Source organism: Ambystoma mexicanum, chromosome 3q, assembly GCF_040938575.1.
Source record: "Ambystoma mexicanum isolate Mex_15411 chromosome 3q, UKY_AmexF1_1, whole genome shotgun sequence".
Taxonomy (NCBI): domain Eukaryota; kingdom Metazoa; phylum Chordata; class Amphibia; order Caudata; family Ambystomatidae; genus Ambystoma; species Ambystoma mexicanum.
The window spans coordinates 566,687,289-566,710,883 of NC_090926.1; the positions used below are offsets into that span (position 1 = coordinate 566,687,289).

The 23,595-nt window shown below is 46.5% G+C and overlaps 1 protein-coding gene and 1 long non-coding RNA gene across 2 annotated transcripts in view; one reads left to right on the forward strand and one right to left on the reverse strand.

Annotated features, from left to right (window-relative positions):
- FGF18 (fibroblast growth factor 18) overlaps positions 1-23,595 on the forward strand; it is a 985,397-nt gene that overhangs the window by 209,288 nt on the left and 752,514 nt on the right. The gene's annotated exons all lie outside the window — the stretch shown is intronic.
- LOC138581889 (uncharacterized) overlaps positions 1-23,595 on the reverse strand; it is a 100,215-nt gene that overhangs the window by 22,814 nt on the left and 53,806 nt on the right. The window contains exon 2 of the long non-coding RNA XR_011304844.1: positions 5,609-5,682. This is a non-coding gene — a long non-coding RNA (uncharacterized lncRNA). The remainder of the gene's footprint in view (positions 1-5,608; positions 5,683-23,595) is intronic.

Here is a 23,595-nt window from a genome sequence, read left to right on the forward strand (position 1 = left end):
GGGCATCCCCAGAACATATGGGTCATTCCTGTGTGGGGTTCTTGGCATTTGGGGCACATCATGGCACCCGCTCTGCTGAATCTGGAGATGATGTCTGGAGTGAGGTAAGCCCTATTGATAATATAGAATTGTATAAGCTGCAATCGGGCATTTCTAGATCATATCATACCTGGCTTACGTGGACTGCACTTTGCACAGTAGAAGAACACTGAAAGCCTAACGATTCCATCACAGAGTGAAATGCACCAGAACTATGTGCAGCTATGAGGCCACTAGGAAACGCCATCAAAACTCGAATATGCAAGCTGGGGAAAGATACAATGCTTCAGCGTTAATTACTGTAGAGCTCATTTTTTCAATGGCAAAATAAGGTAAATGAGTTGCTGCATAAAACAATAAACATCAGAATCAGGATGATTTCACGCAAAGTAGGCGTTCCTTCGAACCTAGGGTTTGTTTGTGTTCATATATTTTTCTGTTTCTAAACTAAAGAATACCGCATTTTACAAAAAAGCTTCTTTTGACGTGTTGTTTTTGGATGAATGGCCTCATTGAAATGTAATACTCTTTCTAATATTAGTTAGCTGCTGCTGCTGTGTGATCAGCATTTAATAGTGTGCAGGGGATGGGAGGATTGGAATGTTGAATCGGCTTTCTTGTTCTTTCTGAACACAAGGGCCACAGGCAAATTATAAACCAAAAAAGGATATGTCTTTGGATGTAAAAGTTGCACAAATTACCTAACTAGTCTCTGGCGCCCGAAATGGACCAAATGGGCGGTTATTGGTCGATAGTACCTTGTTTCGGGTCTTTGGTGTCAACGGCATTGATCCCGGCTTAGAGCAGTGATGCAAGTGGATCGAGCTCAGTTCGGGCACGTTGGATTGTGTGTGAGCCCAAGCCAAAAGCAGGCGTTGAGGCGGTTTGAATGCAGAGGCTCTTTGCTGTTCGTAGGTGACTCTCAGCGAAGCATGTCGGGGTGCCCACCAGGGTCTGTTTGAGGTCAAGTCAGGTTGTAACCACTGGGAAAAGTCGATGAGGGATAGTCCAGCAGTTTGAGTTGGAAGGCAGCTATTGTCAAAGCGGTGACCCCGTTGCTGCGATATGCAGTTGGGTGGTTCAAGGGTGAGTCGAATCGAGTTGTGGCGTAACCCCTGGTTCAAGTCGGCAAGTGCCAGTGGTTCAAGTCCTCGCTCCCCAACCTGTAAAGCTCTACCCCTCCCCACTTACCTACCCTCCTGTGTGCAGTAACCCGACCACACGACCTGCCTCAAGTTCATGAAATTTGAAAAGGGACATTATCCCTTTCCTATTTCCCTGGCAGCTATTTTCCTTTGTTGTTCCTTTCTATAAGGAATCTGCATGCACAAGTTGCACTGAGCAGCTATCTGATAAAAAGAATAAAATGAAAGAAAAACGATGAGCAACCCAGACAAATGCCCAGGGTGCTTATAGCGATCCCCTCCACATTTGAAGGTGGTCAGGAATGGCAAAGTCCCTGTGCACTTGCAAAACTCCTTGTGAAGGCTCGGACTGGTGTGGGCTATACCGCTTCTATGTTACCGGTTTCTATGTAAAATGAGGAGTTGAGGTGCAAAGGCAACCTAAGTAAATCTTCAAGAATGCCTTTTGCCATTGCCTAAAGATGGTTCAGTCTGTATCTCTGGACTATGAGTCATTTCATTCACTAAAGACATTGGTAAGGCATATGCAAACATCAACATAATGCCTAAATATGTAAAAATGGGAGAGGCAAAAATAATTTAAGTGGCTGAGAACGCAAGCTGAATGTGTTAATGATAAAGGTATTTGTACCGCGCACTGTCACCATCGGAGTGGTCTCCAAGTGCTCTGGCGGATCTGAAAAGGGAAGAGGAAAGGAAGGTTAGTAGGCTTGAGCGGGAGAAAGGCAAGAGAGCAGTGATGTGCTGTTGGCAGCCTCAGTTCAGTTTGCACCATTCGCTGAGCTTAGGTGTGCTTTTTGGTTTGGAGTCGTCGTGTGCTGTTGTGTGATGCTATGTATTGTATATTTTGTTGTGGCAGTGTGGTGAAGTGTGTGCGGATTATTGTGCATTAGAGGTATGGTTGTGTTTAGTTAGAGTCTGAGATGTGTATGTAGAGGGGTGAGATTGTTTAGTGGTTTGGTTAGTGGTAGCGCTGTATAGAAGTGACATATGCTAATTTTCAGAATCCTGTCTAGATGTGTTGCAATGCTAATCTTTACAATTCTTTCTAGATGTGATGCAAGCTGACATTCACAATTCTGTCCAGCTGTGACAAGAGCTAATCTTTACAAATCTGTCTAGATGTGACACAATGCTAATCTTCACAATTCTGTCTAGATGTGACACAATGCTAGTCTACACAATTCTGTCTAGATGGGACACAATGCTAGTCTACACAATTCTGTTTAGATGTGACTCAAGCTTGTATTACAATTTTGTCTAGATGTGACGGAGGCTAATCATCACAAATCCCTTTAGATATGACACAAGCTTATCTTCACAATTTTGTCAGGATATGACATGTTGTCATTTTCCACCACATTCCCTAAGCTGGTGCCTCTGTCACGGAGCCATGTGCCCCCAGCACCCCTACACTGCTCTCTGTAGTCACACTAACACGACACAGCAGTGCCTTACCCCTTTTCCATATGCGGCTCCCGACCCTGTCTCATGGCTGCCAGTGTCCTGGCAATCGAAATAGTAAGGTTTGGCTGCCGCTCATCTTAGTATGTTGTTTGTTGTAGGAAAATCATGCACGTATGATTGACGCAGCACTGATTTCCATTAAAAAAAAGAAAAGCAATTGGCACCCTGGATGAAGGCACTACTGTGCTATTAGCCATTACCTCTGCTTTTGCGGGTGGACAGGAGTGGTATATTCCCTGAGCTGTTGGCGAACGCAATATTGAACACATTTTGTTGGGCATTTGTTAACGTATTCTTATTTGTGATACTAGGGATCCACATATTGACAAGCTTGTTATTGGCAGCAATTGAAGACAACTTATTTCAAAATTGTTTTTCAATTATTTTTTATTTGAATTCCACTATTGCCTATTTCATATTTGCTTTTCTTCATTAATACAGTTCAGTTATCTTATCAATGGCCTGCTCATTAATGTTCGAGCATTCTCAACATGCAACCAGCTCCTGTTGAAATGTAATACTCCTACCCTACCTTCTGAAAAGGGCCTCTTCTTTATAAGACAATTCCCCTATTTCCAGAGATGTATCCTCCCTTTACTTCGGCCAGAAATCTCTGGGCTTCATTACAATGTTGCCAGTCCGGTAACAACGGTATCGGTAAGCTTGCTGGTACCGTTGTTGCCGTACCGGCAAACTGCAAGAGCTGCTCGCGGCTTCCGGTCAGCCCGGCAGGACTGGCCTGATGGGTGGAACAGCACCCGCGAGCAGACCTACACAGTAGCGCCGGCACCGTTATTAACAGTGCCGGCGCTACCCACCTCCACATTCCCATTGAGTCCTATTGGACTCAAATGGGAATGGGGAGTAATTTTTACTGGCAAAGGCGAATCACCGGGTTCGCCGGGGCTGGAATGCCCCAGTACATCCCACTGCCGGGTACAGGTAAGAAACAGACTCAGGTGGCAGCTGTGCCAGTTTTTACCGGCACGGCTACCGCCAACCTTATAATGTCTACCTTTGTCTACATTCACTTTGTTATAGGTTTTCTTCTTCATGCCTTTACTTCATGCATTTACTTCTTCTTGCTTTTACTTTGGCTGCATCTTCACATTGTCTAGGTGGCAACGGATGTGATTGAGATGAGCTGTAAGGTTAGGGTTGGGATCAAGTGGGGTACGGGGAAGAATATGGGTTAGATAAGAAGGGATTCTCCTCTAGGAATGACAAAGTGTGTGCTAGGAGAAGTGAAAGACATGAGAAGTAAAGGCATGCGCAAGTAAAAATGACAAAGTTCTTGTATGGCGCAGTAAATGCAGGCGAAGTAAAGACATGCATCCCCATAGATTTGCCTTCAAAGTTGGGAAGCCATTCGAATCCTTGCAGTTGGTGCTGTGGGTATGAGTATTGGGGTAAGTTGCAGGGTACATTCTTTCGCTTGTATTCTTGAAGTTTGGTCAAAAAGATATGTTGACGTTAGTTGTCATGTCAGTGTGATGTCATCAGTACTGTAATCAGTGATGCCAGCCACGATGTAATATGGGAAATCATGAGCTGCCGTGGCGTTGCTAACCATAACTGGTGAATTTATGGTTTCCAGCTTTTGCACTGTGTCTACAAAGTCCCTTCTACTACGTTTTCAACATTTTCAAAGAATGTATAATCGTTTTCTAACTATAACTTTAAAAGAATATTTTTAGTGAAATTGTATATTTTGTAATGATATATAGCCCATCAGTTGGTTTATTAATGGCCAGTGATCACCATTTCTGGGGCATTACCTTAGGCCGTGGGCCTTGCCCCAGGCACAGTGAGCACACATGCAGTGCTGCCTCAAGGGCCTGTCCTTTGGCCATGATCCATTCTCAGTGGCCCAACCTGCAGTCCTCTGATCACAGCAACTATATCTGCAATGCCGGATGGGCATGGCCTGCGACCATGCCTCAGGCAGGGCGACTGCCATCCTCCCAGCAGTGCCCGAAAGTCATGGCATGTGGTTGTGTCCCGGGTGCACTGAACTTCACCTCACGGTCTGCTGGGCATGGCCTGAAGCCCTGCACTGTGGTCGCTGTGCCCAGAGCACAGCCTATAACCATGGCCAAGAATCTGTGACTCTATGCTCCCCCACTGGGCATGCCATAACATAACATCAATGGCAAATGTATTTCAAAGGAATGTATACTTGTCGAGTAGACACACTGTAATTTTTGGCATCAGGTCCCCCTCTGGTTTTGATGCCCCCAGCAATGATTTCTAGAGGTAGGAAATGCAGTTTTCCAAATCTACTTTCTCGCCAGTTCGCAGCGACTTCGCTTCCAACTCTTTTTACCCGTCACCTACTTTTATGTTTATTTCTTAATCTGCAATAATAAAATTAAGCATCAGTGTCTGCACATACATGCAGAGGCTGATAATGGATGTTTTAGTTTTGAAAATGATGGGGAATTCTGAAAATCCTAAATTTAAGAGGGTCAAAGAAAAGTACAACCACAATTTACATCACAAAACCAGCGAGACATATTTTAGTCAAACATTCGTGTGATTAAAGTTAACTGGTTGCCCTATTTACCAGTTTACTAGTCCTTGCCTACCTGGCCAATGTTCTTCACAGGACATACATAATGAACCTTCAAGCTTATCTTGACGAATGGGTGGGCAGAGTCTGCCAGCCTTACAAGGCACTATCATCAGTAAGACTTGGTTAGGAGACAAAAGGAGTGCATTTTCTAAAACCTCGTAAGTTGCCTAAAGGGGACCTGTTCCGAGGTCCCCTCCATGCAGTTTTCATCATTTACACTACAAGGTGCAATAAGTTGGAGTTATAACAGACCTTCGTAGTGCAAATTGTGTAAATGCCTCCTACCAGTTACGCATGGTGTACCCCATGCACAGTGGAATCAGATGTAAAAAGCACGAGGATTTAATAGGAACTGGTGCATTAATTCTAGCATCAAACTCACTTGCTGGCGGTAATGCTTGCAGACTTGTACGGCAGGGCGGCTGGTGCTGCAGTAATTCCACTCCGCGCACAATCCTGCAGAATGTAAAAGGCATGTGTAAAAGGTTCACGCATGCATTATATGCACGCTTTTTACGATAAGGCAGAACGTAGTGATTTCTAGCTAAAGGGTCATCCCGGCAAAACACTGAACGACAACTGCGTAAAAGTACGGCAGGACTCATACAGTGACCCGACTGTGGAAAGTAGTGGTACAATGCATCACTTTCAGGACCACCCAGCCCCCACGTGCCGCACGCTCCACAGGATCAGCTGTCCCGCACTCTACACCCCGCCCACTTTAGCCAATCATGCCTTTGGCACCCTTGGCTTCAATGTCCTGCTGAAAGTGCTTGTGTGTGATAGAGGGTGTTCCCCGGCCACCCCATACACCATTTACAAAAACTACTTGTAGCGCTTTGAGGCCTTTGGGCAAAATGCGCTTTATAGGCATTTTCAATAAATAAATAAATGCATGGCACGCGCAAGCTGTGAATTTGTTAATGATGTGAGCTATTCCCCTGCAACAGGTTCACGCTTCATTACAGTACTGTGTAGCTCAATATTGGTCTGATGGGATAATATCTCTGGGCTTCCCCCCTGGGGTAGCTTGAAGTCCATCTGCAGCCCACCTTAGCAGCCCCAGTTCCCAGCCCCGCCTGCATGCTAAGTGCCAAGGACGCGTATGCTCGTCCTTTGTTAATAGACTTGAATAATAGCCTGGCAGTTAAGGGGTTAAAGGCAGAAGTACAGTTGTAGAAATGTTGGGCTTAAAGCATGGTAAGAGTTTGTAAACATGTGGAAGCCTTAGGTAGATAATGTTGCTTTGATTCGCAACACGCCGGCCTGTAAAAACGCGGCCTTGCTGATAAAAAGCACAGGCCCGTTTGAACACCGTACCTGGTCCCTGGGGCAGAGGGCACGCCACCATCTGCCCTCTCAAAGCAATGGCAGAAGCGCCGTGCGCCTAGGTGCTGGCGTTTAACCAAGTATAGCCCCATCTCAAAAGGCAGTGCTCGAGCGCCTCATGGAAACAATTACATTCGAAGCAACCTACTGGCATTTTTAAACTGTAGGTTTTTTTGTGTGGTGGGCACCCGGGCCTATCCTGTGCCAGTGCCATATCCAGGACCCAAGGCCCTTTTTTATGTGGACAGCATCTGGGACACAGAGCCAGCGTCCTCTCGCCAGACACAACGTCACAGAAAACAAGGCCTATAAAGGCCCTTGACTGCGATTCTTTACTTAAATATGTATTGGCCACAATAAAAAGAAAGGATGCATATAAATGCCTTCAATGGGTTTCCCAGTTTGATCTTTTAAATGAAAGCTTTTCTGGCATGGGCAGCTCCTAATGGCGCGCGGGCTGCTGTTATGAAAGCATGCAGGCGGTTGCCTAGGGCTTGGCACGAGAGATGCTCCCGCCTTCCTCGCTGCAGCCCCCAGTATCTGGGGATTTGCAGTGCAGGGCCCTTTCTCGGGAATGGTGATGCCAGCCTCCTCTCATATTACGCGCTCTTACTTGCACCAAAGAGCCCAATAGCGGCCTTACTTTCTAGTACTTGATGAATGAACAACCTATCTGAGCATGCCTTCTTGTTGATTTATAGTTTTTGACTATTAGGTGGTGCTAAAGTCACACCTATAAGCCAAAACTATTGCATTGCAATACAGGTAGGTGGGATATTGGATCTGTGGAGGAGCACACAGCTTGTGGATGTTGTTTGGTAAATTACCCACCCACTCCCTGCCCCTTGCATGCCAAAGCACATCCTCCTGGGATCCCTTTGAGTTACCTTTATCAAGCAGTAAAATCAAACTTTGTGCAAGAAGTGCACCTGCCTGTGTTATTTCAAAGCAGTCCACTGTGAGTTAATGGCTTAATTGCAGTTATAAAGTTGCTACTGGTGTAATACAAGTGTCTTAACCAAGTGTGCCTTCAGCCGCTTAATTTATAAGCAGTATACTTGGCTTGGCACTGAAGCTTTGTTAAAGGCAAGGACTTGCAAAGCCAACAGTTGTGATGTGTGTTAGGTAATTAATAGACATTGAACCGACATTGCTATCATATGCCCACGAAACACACAATGTTACAGTTATTACCATCTGATTGACACATAGTACCATTATGGCAGCGCCTGGTAAACACATATCCAATTCATACACAAAAGCAAAACTGTTGGTTTTGCCAATGCTTGTTGTTCTGTTGCAAGATCATCGTCTACATTGCTTAACGCGCCAGTGAAAATAAATCGTGTGATGTGCAAACCAATTGTTCTGTTTTCTTTACCAGATGCAGCCCCACGTTTAGCCCATAGGTACATTCTCGTTCATCTTTGGGTAACTGGTAAAAGCATGAACACCTTTTCTGCAGGTCCGCGCGTGACAGAGTTTCCGTTGCTGTTGCTGGCTAACGATGCTGCAATTCAGCTTTGTATGAATTTGAGTTGAGGAAACCTATTTTTTCTCCATGTACTCACTTTGACAGCGATTGTGTTCGTAGAAGACTTAAGCCACCTAATGTCCTATTTCACGCCTGGAAACTGAAACGGGCGTCTTTTGGCCTAAGTTTTGTTGACATCATTAGCTATCTGTGATTTGTGGCATAGGCAAAAGTGGTGGTAGAAGGGGTGAAGGAGGTGCCCATGGGCATCAATGAACACCACCTCTCTACTTTGCCAGCAGCAGGAGGGGCCACATCATCAGGTCCTGCAAGAAGCCCCAGAGTGTGGGGGACATCCCCAGAACCCTGCCGTTCCTCCCTTACCTCCTTTACTAGGCATCAGCAGCCAAGCTTGGACTGGCCTATAGGGCAATAGCCAATGGCCAAAACCAGAAATGCAAAGTGGTCAAAGTGGGCCACTTTTTTGCCCAGTGTGGGCCAGTTTGATGAGTTACTTCACCATGCAGCTAATAGTTTTGACCAGTGTTGCTGAATAAATATTCTTTAAAATGCGCAATTTCAATCAAATTTTCTCAAAAGACTCTCCCTTGGGTACTATTCTAACAGAGTCACAAAAGGAATGAATTGCCCTTCGCAAATGTGGGCCACATTTTAATTGGTGCCCGAGACAATTTTATGGACGGGTCCAACCCTGTCGGCAGGGCACAGGCACCACTGTATGGCCAACCAGGGCCGGCCTTACCAGCAGAAGCGCCCCAGCCAGCAAAACAAATATGTGGCACCCTCCCCTCCCTCACACACATGCAGAGGGGGGCCCATTTTTCAATAGGCGCTGATGTGAAAGCGTCAGCGCCAGATTGTTATTAAATGCACCCTGTAAAGACTGGAGGCGGGTTTTCTGTACTTCTGCCCTCTCTATATGGCAGAGTAGAAGCACAGAGCACCCCAGCCAAGATTCTCCATAAGGTAGCTATCGTTGAGCAATCAAGGCTTAAGCTCTCAGGAGGTGATGTGGGCTGGTTCTTAAGTACAGTGTAGTCCCCAAGCACCCACAAGGGAATGTCCACACACTATGTTAGTGAAAACACAGTTCTTTATATAAATAAGACTTTGATTATGTACACATACAATAACACACTGATGAGTGTCGGAGGCGGCCTCTGAGAGAAGTGTGATTGTCAGAGGTGCGGCTTGACACGTTCGACGCGTAGGAGGGTCCTTTCCTCGAATCCTGTATCCCGTTTCGCTCGAGTGTGCGGGCGAGGGAGCGAGGCAGCGAGGACAACAACGCGGGCGAAAGTGAGGGAGAAGGAGAAGAAGGAGAGGCCCCGGCCGTGAGGAGTAACACTGGCAAGATTGCAGGTGAGAGCCTAGCAGGGAAAGCTTGGAGGCTGGCTGGCTAGCCGCGCCGCTCCGAGTTCCGGGTTTGCTCCGGAATTGTGCTAAATACTGCACGGCACGGCACGGCAGCCCCCTGAGGCTCCCAGCAGTGCTCGGTCCCCACGGCCCAACAGGTCTCGACATAAAGCCAGCTGTGGTACCGGGTGATTGGCCCCTTCATTAAAAGGAGCCTTCCTGAAAGAGGTTGACCGACAAGGGGTTCACAGGAAAAGGCGGGAAATCAATTTTGCTTACCAGCGTGGAACAAGGGGAATCATCTCGCCACGTAAACATCAGCCCTCTCTACAATCATTAGACTGTGAAGCGAAGTGAGCTATAACATAGACATGCAGCGGGGTAGAAGAGCCCCCCACTCGATATACAATCTACGCAAAAATAAGTGTCCACCCATTAAGGAATCTAAAGAGTGCCCAAAGAAAGGGGTAAAAATGAAAAAGAATGCCAAATATGCCTTACCAGTGGTGCAAGGGGCTATAACTGAGTTTTTTTTCCGGTGAATCCTCCCCCTGCCATCAACTCTACAGTAAACGAGGATACGTCAGCACCGATACATAATGGTGGCATCTCCTTAAATACCTCTAACTTCGATGACATAGATAACAACTCCCTCCTAGATCTATGTCTGACTATACAGAGAGGGATGCAGGCACAAACCCCTATGAGGCCAAACAGTGGCATAACGCCCCCTAAAGAAAACAGCATGAATAGTGCCACAGGGGAACATAATGCTCCGGAAAGGAGCGGACGATTGTCTGCTTCTCCTAATTTAGTAATGACGTTGATGGAGGACAATCCAGACAATTTGATGGAAGATAACATCGATCTACACCCTAGCTCATCAAAGATAACTGAGCTCCAATCGTTGGTGGCGGCCCTGCAATTTGCCCTCAAGATACTTTTACAGATGTTGGGACGTATCCTGGCTAATACCAATTCTATTACTATGGCATTAGGCTCTAAAGGCCTTCCCCGAGAAGAGGCAGAAATTAATCTATCAGCTGCATTACTTACAGCAGATGAGATCAACGAGCAGGAAGTGGAGATGGAAGAGAGCGAGGGGCCACACGCACCCAATAGCAACAGTATAATTGAGATATCTCCTGAGGAGGTGGATGAACAGGAGCAGGAGCATAGTCCCCAGTCCCCCTTACACTTAAACAGCGCAGATTGGCAAAAAAGGCACTGAAGAATAAGCCAGCGGCAATAGGTGCCCAACCTCCTATATCGGGACCTAAATTAGCACCTGAGACACGGTCAAAAAAGGCCAGGAAAAGAATGGTGAGAGCAGCTCAACGGGCGGCTAGGGCAAAGGGCCCTCTGTCAGATTGGCTGATACCTGAAGAGAAGGCAACTGAAGTGGACAAAAATGAAGTATCTGTGCTGTGCGATGAGCCTGACCAGGAAACCAGTAAATACACACAGTCGGAGTATGTTCCCGAGATACAGGCGTTAGAGGAACCTGGTGAGTCTCCATCACTGGATCAGAAGAGAGCAGTGAATGATACAACTACTAATCGCACTTGCTTCATTAAGAACTTGCACCCCAGTGGCAAAAATCCCTGGTTAGCACGCTCAGAGCTGCTCGCAAGACTATATCACATACCTCAATTGCGTGTTTTAAAATCTGAGGACTTTCCTTTCATTGAACCACTTGGGTGCCCTAATCCCAATGTCTCGGCCATACATTGTATCTTCCTGACTACGGCGCAATTAATCAGGAATTACAAAGAGGATCTGATGGCAGTGGACATTGAGATTGATGTGGACCCTATGGAGAAGGGCCCATTGCCTAAACCAGAAGACATTATGCCTACAGTTCCGGTGGATATTGTGCTTAAAGCTGGGCGGGGGATAACCCTGCTCTGGCTGAAATACAGCAAGCCCTGAAGTCACTGCTAGAATCCATCCCGCAAATGTTAAAGAACCATTGATGCTTATCATTACTTTCCTGGAACTGCAGAGGCTTTTCCCACCTTCTGAGATCTGAGGGTTCTGCAGACCTACTTTCACAATACAGCTGTATCTGTCTTCAAGAGACATGGTCTCTTGACCCACTATTACTAGACGGTTTTGTTATACATCAAGCGGTGGTCAAACGTGGCAGTAAGGGTCGTCCCTATGGGGGGTTACTAACTGGGGTAATGAATTTGATTATGTCTCGTAAGATACAGTGTAAAGCTGAGGAGCAGCTTCTGGCAGTAGAAGTCAAACTTCATGATGAAAGAGGTTTGGGAAAGTGCCTAGTAATCAATCTTTATAACCCCCCAGGAGAACTGACTCGTGATTCGTTACAGGAGGCGATACAGGACCTGTTGTCTTCCTGGTGGCTGAGAGTGGGAAATGTGGCTGTGGTGGTCATGGGCGATTTCAATTGCCATATGACTGATGAAACACTCATATCCTCTAATCCTGACCTTAGTACAAGGTGTGTAATGACCCATGGAAAGAGGGAAGCTGAAGGGCTAGGCTGGCTACAATTGTTTGGAGCTTGGGACATGGCTATGATCAATGGCCGCACCATGGGAGATCGGCCAGGGAAACATACCTGGTCTAATGGAGATTCTACTAGCACATTAGACTATATATTTATGTGCCCCGAGCTGCAGACAAGAGTAGTTGATATGGCCGTGAAGCATAACGAATGGAGCGACCATGCGTCGCCACAGTGCACTCTATGCATCCCTATTCCTACATCGGTACCTCCTAATATAGGTAGTATCCAAACCAACTGTGCAGGATCCAGAATTGTGTGGTCTGAGAGAAATATAAGCTCGGCTATGGAAGCACTTAAATGTATTGCAGCCCTAGATTTCCATGAGTTCAAACACATGTCGATAAATGAGATTGAGGATTGGATATCTAGATTCTCAGGCCAGCATGCCATGGCCAACAAGGGACATATGTTAAAAATAGGGGGGTGCATACTCCCGTTTAACAGGGAAATTAGGGATGCTAAGAGAGGTCTAAGAGCGGCTATTCGAGGTCTGAAACCGATGAATTTACCTGGAGCCTTATACCATGAGAAACTAAGGAAAATCAAAAATCGATACAGAGCAGATATTAAGAACATTAAGAGCACTGAAAAAAATGCCAGGTATCAGAAGCTAGTACAAACTATCTGCACTAGAAACTCTCGCGGCATTTGGTTTCTCCTTAATGAGAACAGAGAGAAGGTTAAAGGCCCCTTAATTAATCCAATAAGTAAGGAGGCATGGGAAAAGTTCCTATTAGACCGGAACTCAGGAGGTATAGAAACCTTGAATAGTTTTAGGGTGAAGGCTCCCTCTCAGTTGCCTTTTGATGTCTCAGCAGAGGCAATATTGAACAAAATAGTTGCCCTCAAGTCCTCCAGATCCCCTGGACCTAACGGGTTAGCCAATATAGTGATTAAGAGCTATCCTCTATTCTGGGCCGATCTGTTCTCCTTACTTTTCAACAAAATCTTAGAGCAGGGGGTAATTCCCCGCTCATGGCAAACTTCCATTCTTATTCCGGTATTTAAAAATAACACACTATGTGCTCAGGCAATTCTAAAATGATAAATATATACAGTCTCCATGTGGTACCACAATTACTTCTTTGAATCCATTAAAATGCATCGTTGACAGTTTCAAATGGCATACAAATCAATAGCAAAAGGTATCAACCATAGACTTGAGGAGGGGAAACAAGTTGGTTAAAACATTGCCTGGTGGTAGGGGCCCAGTATTCTGCCAGAGTTCTGTGTGGGGATCCCCCACCTGGGCAACCTGTAAATAATGTAATCAACAAGCCCAGTCCATATATTGTTTAACAGAGTCTTATTTCCTTCTACAAATGTTCTACTACCCCAATTTACCTGGTTTAGCAGAGTTTGACGATGGGGCGTCGACGGATCCTTCTTGAGTTAACTACCTTTAAGACAGGAGCCACGGATCGTCGAGATCCCTCGAAAAAAGGTGAACAATGGTGTTGAAGCAGCAGTTTCGGTCCTTGTGGTGTTTGTCGACCATCAGTCGTTGACGTCCTGTGAAGATGAGGCATACAGTGCACCTCAGCGATGATAGTTTGTTGCCGCAAAGAGTCAATGAAGAACCTAGGCCCAACAAAGGCGCCGGGTCATCAGCATTTGGCATCGGCAATTGGGACTCGACCACGGCTGGCTTTTGGATCTTCATCAGCGTCTTTGAGGACTTCAGGTGGCGGGAAACCCACAGGCGGATTCTAATCAGTTTGTCAGCGACCTTGACTTTCTCCAGCGGGACAAATCGGTCGTCGGTGATGAGCAAGGGAGTCCTTGATTCAAATGTCTTAGGCAATGGAGCGTTGCGTCTACGGTCGGCAATGTTGGTTGTTAACAGTGATGGACTTCAATGTCCGGGCGCTTTGCTTCAGATTCCTCGGTGGTCCCGTCTTTAGTCGACAGCCTTTCGAGGATTGACTACCAGGAAGCCATGGTGAAGGTTAGCTGGTGCAGAATGTTCCCTCATAGCTCGGGAAGATGTCTCCCAATCAGGGCCTCTCTTGGATCAGTTCTTGGAGACACGCCAGCTTTTGGATTGCGTCGAAGGAAAGCAGCAGCAAAAGCCTTCTTCTTCCAGCTGGGCTTCAAGGATAACATCAAGTTTCAACTTCAGCTTCTGAATGATTTCCATCAGATAAACTGTTCGGTCTCTCATTCACTCTGCTGGGTCACACTCAGGCAACCAATCATTCAGAAAGGCATTCAGGCAGGCAGGCAGCCAATCAGGCTCTCAGTGCATTCAGGCCATTCTTCTCTATCCAGAAACTCACAACAAGGAATGTGGATTCGGATAAACACCCAGCCATTCAGCACTCCACACTGCATTCATACCAGTTTCAGTCAGGGCTGTCTCAGTCATTGTGTCAAACACCAGAAACTAGACACCCATAACATGAAATTTGCATTCGTCACACATTCCATTCACCCAGGTCCCACCCCACAGGCGTACCCACACATACAGTCATTGGGAAGGCTCCAGCCAGTCTGGCCTGGACTCCCACTCAATACCATGTATGGAACTTCTACCCAACAGCCAGCCAGGGGAAGAGACAGAGTCAGGGCTTCCCAGGATTTTGGGAAAACAAGATAACAGGCAATAGAAAGCAAGAGGCCACAAGGGCCATTTTTTCTACTATCAGGAATTAACTGATTCCAATGACATGGCCTGGGTATCCCAAAATGGAGGATACTCAGAGCACCTGTCAAATTCGGCATGGAGCTTCCACCAGCCCATACCCTGCACACAGGTGCCCAAAACATACAATAGGGGTACAGGGTTGTACCCATAGGTGCCATAAGGGTATCCCAAGGGTCTGTTCAGCAAATCAAAAAGAGGAAGAGCTGCACTGTGAGGAGTCCTACATGGACTCCTGTGCAGAAAATAACACATAACACACATGATAAAAGGAATACAGGACATGGACATGGAGGCCCTGTCCCTCCAATGCATTTCCAGCAGCACACACCGCGATAACCGGGAACGGGCAGATTTAATTTCAATAGGGCACCTTCTGCACCTTCTCACATCATACCAGCTCGAGGGAGACATTGAAAGACTCCCCTGAGCTGGCATTGCGGGGAGCTAATGGCGCCCTGGGCGGTCCCCGGAGCGGCCCTGCCCTAGGACCAGACCTATTCCCAGCAATTTCAGGAAATTGCCTCCTTACTGAAGCCTATATGGGAGATGCTCAGAGCGCAGGCCAGTGGCAGGCACAGGAGGGAAGGTACGCCAGCAGAACGGTGGGTATGTCAGAAGTGGAAAGAGGCTCGCAAGCATTTATTGAGAAGAAACGTTGCCCTAGTATCCAGATGCAGGCAGTCTTTGTTTGGATGGCTCAATGAGATCCTCATTCTTGAAGATCTTTAATTAGAGCAAGGAGACAGCGCACATAGACCACAGATAGTGCCTTCGAACGATTCTTGCAGAAATCAGACTAGAAACAAAACCCTCTGCTGTGTAACCACGCTAAGGCGACCAGAAAGCAGCAAAGTGGGACAGATTAATGGATTTGTCAAGAGTTTGGAAGCACCACGAATTCTAAGCATGTTTCATTGGGTAACCCTGGAGTTGTAGCCTCAATAAAAGAGGTGCTGTGTTAATGCCGCCTTTTCCCACTCACTACTGTCCACACCATCAGTAACCTGATTTGCACCACCGCGCAAGTAGTTGCAGTCTTACCCTGTCCCTAAAATAACAAGGCTAGGACTCCAAGCATTTTGTAAGCTACAAAACATAAAAGAAACTTTTTAATTGTTTTCTTCCTCTCCTACTGCCTGCACCATTGGCAACCTGACATGCATTGCATGGGACCCAAAGGAGTCAATGGAAGCCGCGAGAACTCTCCCAATCACAGCCCAGAATTACTAGCGGTCCCCAAACACTGCAACTGAATGACAGACACACGTGACCAGCCCTCCTCCCTCTTCCTGCACCCATCAGGGCGGACCGACGTCGAGGGAGCAGGGGAAGGGCAAATTGGGGCATCACCTGTTTGCCTCTTTGCGTGGCCTCCCACCTTGTGCGGACAACACGATGGGAGTTACTTCCACCGTCCAGTTACTCTAAACAGCACTCCTGCAATTGGGCGCTTTGAAACACAATTTTTCTTGATGTAGAAGCGCCTACAAATGTACAATAAAATAAATAAAAATGACAGGCCCAACCCGCGACAGCTGTTCTACTCATTGCTGACTTTGACTGCCATCACCAGCCTATAGTCTGCCGGCCTCCCTCGCAGCATATTACATATATGTCATTGCTACCATCCATCTGGTTAATTATTGAGTCATTACAGCCCTGGTGGGGATGGCTGCAACAGGTGCTATTAGCTCACCCATGAGTTATGGGCTTGAGACTAAGCCAAGGCCGCATGTCGAGGCTAAGGGCTGATAACGCATGTTACAACCCTCTCCACCAGGGCAGTAATGCCATTAGAATATGGTAAAATCACAAAACAGGCTACAAAGAGGAGAGAAACAAAGGAACACATTTGGAGAAGGTGCTTGGAACCTTGCATCGAGCAATGCTCGAGTAGAACATGGGATAACATTCATGCAGAATGTTGGGAGAGAAACATCAAGCTTTTTAACAGTGGTTCGGACTGCCTACTGGCACGTTGTATAAAATGGCCTGCCATTTCCAAAACTGTTGGTTGCTACCGACATATTACTTACATTCGTCAATTCTGGCCTACTGAATAATTATTGATGTTCGATATTGGCCTTCTGTTTGAATCTGATTGATACCGGTCTATTGATTAATTGTTGCTGTTCGCTACTCCTTCTTGTATAATTGTTGCTTTTTGCTATCAGCCTTTTATCTAAATCTGGTCACTACCAGCCTACTGGTGAGTTATTTCTGGTTGCTCCCAACCCATTGTACAAAAACCATCTCATTACTTAAATTTCATATGATCTTTATCGACCTATTGAATCATTATAGCTGTTCACTACTGGACTTGTATTTAAATCTTGTCACTACCTCTTATAGTCTAATGACTATTGGGTGCTACTGGAATATTACTTAAATGCGGCCACTACTGGTATGCTGTATAATTATTTTTGGTCCGTGGTGGCCTATTAGTTAAATGTTGTTTCTACTTGTCTACAGTTTATTAATTGTTGCTTCCACTGGCCTATAACTTACATTTGTTTGCTGCCAAATATCTGTTTAATTATTGCCATTACTAATTGTTTTAATTGTCTGTGAAGCTCTGAGTCCTGGCCCGCTCCTCATGCCTGCTTTAGCAACTATAGCCTTCATCCATCTCATTGATCAAGTGGTGAATCCCCACTCTGGCTTTTCTGGTGAAGCTACTCACTCACTGCAGCTCATCGCACTACTCACCACTACTCATTCAACCAATGCAATGCAGACACCAGCCTCCCTTGACAATCAGCAGCTGCTTACACACCCTCTCTCTCATACACGCACTGCTCTCCATACCCTTGACTGATACATTCCAGGCTTTCCCCAGACGGGCACCGTCTCTATTCCCCTCTCCCTGCCCTACCCCTTTTTTCCCATTCTTGTATTATGCACAATCCACAAAAGGCACCCTGGTTGTCTCTCTCACTCCAACCTAATCTATTTCTCTTGCCTCCCCTTCTGAACCTCTCGCAAGGTGCTTCATCCTATTCTCTGCATCTACTTCTCTCGTGTTTGGGTTCTGCAGTGCCCAATTTCTTTGCAAAAAGACTGCCTTCCCCACTGACCACTTTTACTCTCGTAACCCCCAGATTGCAAGTCTGGCCATTATTATGACATGGATCACCCATTACACTGCCGCACTAGCTGCCGTTCATACTGATGCTCGCATCCTTGCCACTCTCTTCCCGGCCTGCGAGACATGGCAGAGCAGGCTGAAAGCATTATCAACAGGGCCAACCAGGATGCTTTATTCCTCCATCTGACTTTCACTCTCTTTCTTATGAATACACTGCTACTTGCCTCCACATGCTTAGGCATCCCTGCTCACTCAACTCCTTCCCTGATCTGGACCTTTTAGTGAAATATTTCCTAGTTAGGTCCATATTTCCTTCTTAGGAGGGTTCAACTTCCAGCAAATCTCCACCACCCACCAAGCTGAGCATGAAGCCCTGCTATCTGACCACTCCTTGACCACCCTACAGGACCAACTAACCAAAACCATGGGAAGTTCTTTGATCTCATCTGCCCATCACCCTCTCTCACTCCTTCCTTTCTCTCAATTGAACATTCTCTATCTGCCCACTCCCTCTGGCATTATGTCATGCCCCCCCCCCTCCATTCTGTTTCAACTCTGTGTCCCCATTATCTAAAGGAAGGTTCAAAGCGGATGCTCTGACTCTCTGAGGCCAGGTCCACCCTCCCAGCTTTCTCTCCAACCACATCCTTCTCTATCGAGCAAGCCTTCCTCGATTTCATCTTAGCCGTTAGCTCTCAGTTTGAAAACATCTGCCTGACTTGCACCTTTACCCCATCTAGCCCTTACCCTTATCCCTTGAACTCCCCAGAGGTTTGCCATCTCAAGGCAAGCATGTTACAACATCTAAGATGTTGGTGCAAAGAACACTCCCCTGTACTCCTGACCTCAGACAAGGTCACCCACTCTGCTCTGTCTGCCCTTTTTGAACAATGCTAAGTATACCTTCTGTACAGATATTATCTCTTTGCTCCAATCTCGCCTATGTAAACTCTTCACTACCTTTCAGGTCATGCTGCATCCCCGATAGACTTAATCTACCTTCTCCTGTTTGATTGCTAACACATGTGTTCTCTACTTCTCATCCAAGATCGTCAAGATCCATGATACCCTTACTGCCATTGTCTTTCTCCAAACACCCCCATTCCCAAAAACTTTTTCACTCCACTCTTACCTTCTATCTCTCCTCTCTTGGCTTCTTTTCACAAAGTTCACCTATGAAATAGCGCCAATTATCCAGAAAGCCAATCCATTTTGTGCCCTTGTGGACCTGTTTGCTCTTCAAACAGTTAAGGCCCTAACCTGTTTAGCTGCTCCATCATCAAACAGCACTCCTCTTCACTTCAGAAGAAAACGTCATGTTTCAAGCCATTAGTATCACCCACTAATCTCCTTTTCATAGACTGCAACCTCTTTTTTTCTTCCCATGGAGTCCAACATGCTCCTTTTCTTGATCCATTGTTTTCTAATTCTTTGGTGCATCCCTTCTTTCCCAAAGCCATCACTGGGGGTATATATTTAATGATCATGGGTGCCTCTCTTTGCAACTACCTGACTCTCTTCCTCCCATAAATTACTGAACAGCACTGGTATAGAAAGAAGCTAAATGTTTGTCCTCCACTCTGTAACTCTACATCACATCTGGCCCCACAGCATGCCTGAATCAGGCAGCATGATGCCACTCCAAAGGCGTGACAGCTCTAGTATTACATGCTCTGATACATGGACATCCTCTGCTGGAACATGCCCTGCCTATAGGCTCCCAGTGAGGTCTCCTTAACCTGTTCTTGACCTGCTGTAATTTGAAGATCTTCAACCTGAACATTTTATCAGCACTCGGAGCAAAGAGCTTGAACCTCACTTTCCTTTCAGGGTCATATCCATGCTGCCACCCCCTCTATCAATGCCCCCTTTACGTATCTTGGAAATCGAAGTGAAGCGTTCCCATCTCCCCTCTCTATGACCCTCAGGATCATCACTTAAACCCTCATCGCTGCCATTCTAAGTAAATGCCAAAACCTGCTCGTAAATGACCAAGCATCACTCTTTTCAACATTCGGAGTACTTCCAAATGTATCAGCAAATCTCATGTTTTACGGCTCACATCCACCTGGTCCTCCAACCCCTCCACGGGCTTTCCTGCAGAGTGAAATATCAACTCAAGGTGGCTGTTCTGGTCCACACAACCCTCCATGTAATTTCCCATGAACATTTTTTCAGCGGCTTCATCTATCCATCATAATACTAGAGGCAACTTACATTCTTTTGAGTGTGAACTTGGTTGGCCCTCCAGTTGTTTCACCATCAGTGGGAGAGAAGATGTGCTGTGCGCTGAGCCTTTCCCAGGATTGCTGTCCTCCCAACATCCCTGAAAAGTCCCCAACCTCTATCAACCTCTATGAATTGTTTAAACTTCTGAAAGCTTGGCCCTTCAATCAGGTCTATTAGTAACTATGTGCCCTTCCTTGGTAATCTAGCCAGGCGCCTAGACGGCACTTAAACCGGTGATAATGCACCTACAGCTAGAGCGGGGAAGGGGGGCGCTTTTTGAGGGATTCTCATCATCCACTGCATGATGCGGCGCAATGCACGAGAATCTGTGCATATCCGGGATTCCTGTGCCTAAAAGGAACACTTCATCATGCGGTGAATACACTTGGATGTTTGTCGTGCACGCGCACTTGACCGGAGGTCACCTCTGGCATCTGCAGTGGAAAGACTCGGCGCCCATCATTGCAGCGCATCCCTGTGCACGCCGCCTGCTTCGTAGCGTGTGCAGGAGGAGGTGGACCCGCTACGGCTCCATGCCTCTCTCTCTCTGTGGGAGGTGCGGTGGGGATTCCTGCACTGGGCGGCGAAACCCATGGAATGGATTGCCCTCAGTGCAGGGAACTCGAACAGAGATGGCACACGCGCGCATGGAAACACGCAGAACATTGGGGTTCTTGGGTTTTCACGCATCCGAGACACTTCCCTCTACTAACAACACGGGCCATTGGCGCAGCATTGGGAAGAGTTGTAAAAGAAGACCACATGCTATACAAACTGCATCCAACTCTGCATAACCGTTTGGTTAACTGACATGCATGTACTCGGATTGATCAACTGAGAGCAATGTTTAGTTTGTGAGGACTTTTTCTTTTCTTTTATGAAAATTAAAGCAAAAATATATTTTTCACATTTGGACATTTATTTATTGGATATTTGTAAGGCAAATGATTTTTCAAGGCTCCACAAGACAAAAACAAAATGGAGCTTGGGGGGAAGATAAAAATAACGGTCCTACTAGGCCTTGTGACATTCGGATGGTGCATGTGCAGTACCAAGAAGTGCAAGGGAGAGGGGGGAGTGCCGGTTTGTGGGAAATGCGATCTGCTAGGGTGGTAAAGGAAGTGCTGAGTAAAGAGGAGAGCATGTGAGTGAAAAGGGGCGGTGGAGGAAGGGAGTAAGAAGCCCACAGGGGCTAGGCAAGTGCTATGGGGAGGCCAGGAGGGCAAGTGCCAGGGATTGCATAGGGTGAAGGGGGTCCACATGATAAGTGTGAAAAGGGGGTCTACTGGATGGGGGGGCCTGGTGCCCTGTAGAATTCAGAGGGAACCAGGCAGCCAGTCACTGCGACAGACGTGGGTGTTAGCAGGGGAAGGGGAGAGGGAAGGAAAAAGAGAAAAGGAAGGTCTTGAGGAGCTTCTGAATCCTTAGGAGATCCGGCTCAAGCCTGAGGGGATCAGGGAGACCATTCCAGAGGAAGGCACCTGCGAAGGAGAGAGATCTACCACCCATTCTCTGCTTAGAGACGCGTCTGGTCAGCAGAAAGTTGGAACTAGAAGACCGAAGGGCTCTAGCAGGGAGGCATTTAAGTAGAGAGAGTTGGATGTAGCAGGGTCCCAGGTTCCAGAAAGCCTTGTGGGTGATGCAGAGGATCTTGATATTGATCCTCAAGGCAATGAAAGGGAGAATGCCTCTGACGAGGTGCAGCTGGCATATGGACATGGGCTTCCAATCCCTCAAATAATACCCCACAACTGCTAGACTTTGTCCGACACATGCCTCCGACGGGTAAACACATGCACTACTGGAGAGGCCTGCAGGGATACAAAGCCATGCAAATGGCGGATTTGCGGCAGAAATATGCCAGTCCACATAATATAAGATGACACATCATAATTTAACATCCTTCCATCCTTCCACAGCTCCGTTTACTTACTCAAAAGACTATTCATTTTCTTTTACAAAGGTGTAAATGTGTCTTTAAGAGTTAACACAGGGCCCTGTTTCTACTGCAGCCTTTTTGTTCTGTATACCACCTACTAAATGCTGTCCTGGGACCCTCTCGTAGTCCATAGCATGGATGATAGAACAGCATGGTGCCTTACACATTGACCGTGTAGCTGAGGGGCTCTTTTGCCTGTAATTTGTACCAATGCACTAAGCCACTGATTAGTGGCTTTTCCATGCCAACAACACTTTACATGTAGGGTCATGTAGGGTCATGTGTGTAACAAAAGAACGGCAACTACAAGTCTCTGGGTGCAGAATGCTATTTGTGCAGGACCAAGACTGGATGAAGGTCCCCGGATCATAAGGGCACACATTGGCAACGGCGTGCTCCCGGTTTCTTTCTTGTAAATGCTTCACTGTCCTGTAATCTTCTCCATAGTCCTTCCTCCTGCACAGACAAAGGCCCTAGGTGGGGGCACAAGAAGCCAAACTCCAGACAAGCGAGGTGCCTTGATACTGGCGCAGTGTGAACAATTCTTACCATCACATAACCCAACATGCATTTGAAGAGGCCGCCATTCTGTGGCTACCTTTTGAAGTGTGACCGGGTGCAACTCATTCCTATAAGAATTAAATTACACAACGCATTAGCGCTTCTTGATTAGCTATTATTTCCATCCGAATGGAAAATGTGTGTTTCTTTTACCTTGGCTCTGGATTTTGTAAAGGAAAACTATTAGTTCAACAGAGAACTCGGGTCCGCAGTCTGAGATTTTGAATAAATCTGTATTTAACCCATTACTGATAAGTTAGCTCAGGTTAGTTCAGAGGTCTGTGTGCGACCAGTAGCCGCAGGTTAGAATGTTTGCATGACTGACTCAGCTTTTCATCTTTATCATTACAGCACGTTGATGTGAGAAGAATAAAGGTTATAATTATGAGCCGAGTGAAGAGTATTTTTACAAATGTCTTCTAAACTTGATGCCTGGAGTGGGCTGTCAATCTACTCATGCTGGTGAACTTGATGATAGCTCAGGCAGTTCAATGCTCACAGTTGCCTTCTGAGTTTAACCTGCTGTTGTTCACTGAATCAAATCTCGGCCACACCAATTCAACCCTTCATCCTACAGAGGTCCAACTATCGAATAATTAGCGGATAGTCCATGTATCCATGTTTATTGGGCATACATTGTGCTAGTGAGGTGCGTGAACTAGATCACACACGCTACCCACCTTTTTCTGTTCAGACCACAGAACCAGCCAGGATGCAGTAAAAATAAGACCGTTCACGTTTTTTTCTAAATTCCCATGGCAGCATCCTTCAGTGGGGAATTGTGCCGTTCATAATATCCGCTGGACTGGAATGTCCACAGAATTGGTTATGGGAGCAACCCACTGTAGATTAAAAGGCCATTGCAAGCCATTGAAGTGGTCCAGAAGCAGACAGTGGAACAAGGCCGACGGCTGAGGTTCCTTATAAGGGTGCGGAACTCGAGGTGACTTGAAACATCCGTTTGCTTTTGGTAAGGGTACTATATTCGCAATAATGCATGTCACCTTGAATACTTGAGGCCATGCTGCATCTGTTGCAATATTTGGTGTGGGTGCAGATGCTGAGAAGGACCTACGAAAAATTTAGTAATAGCTTGTTTTATGAATTTGGCTTCAACAAATTTGCTTCCCCCTCTTCTCATTTCCTTTATGATGGGGTCACTCAATATCTCAACTTGCCCCCGGCA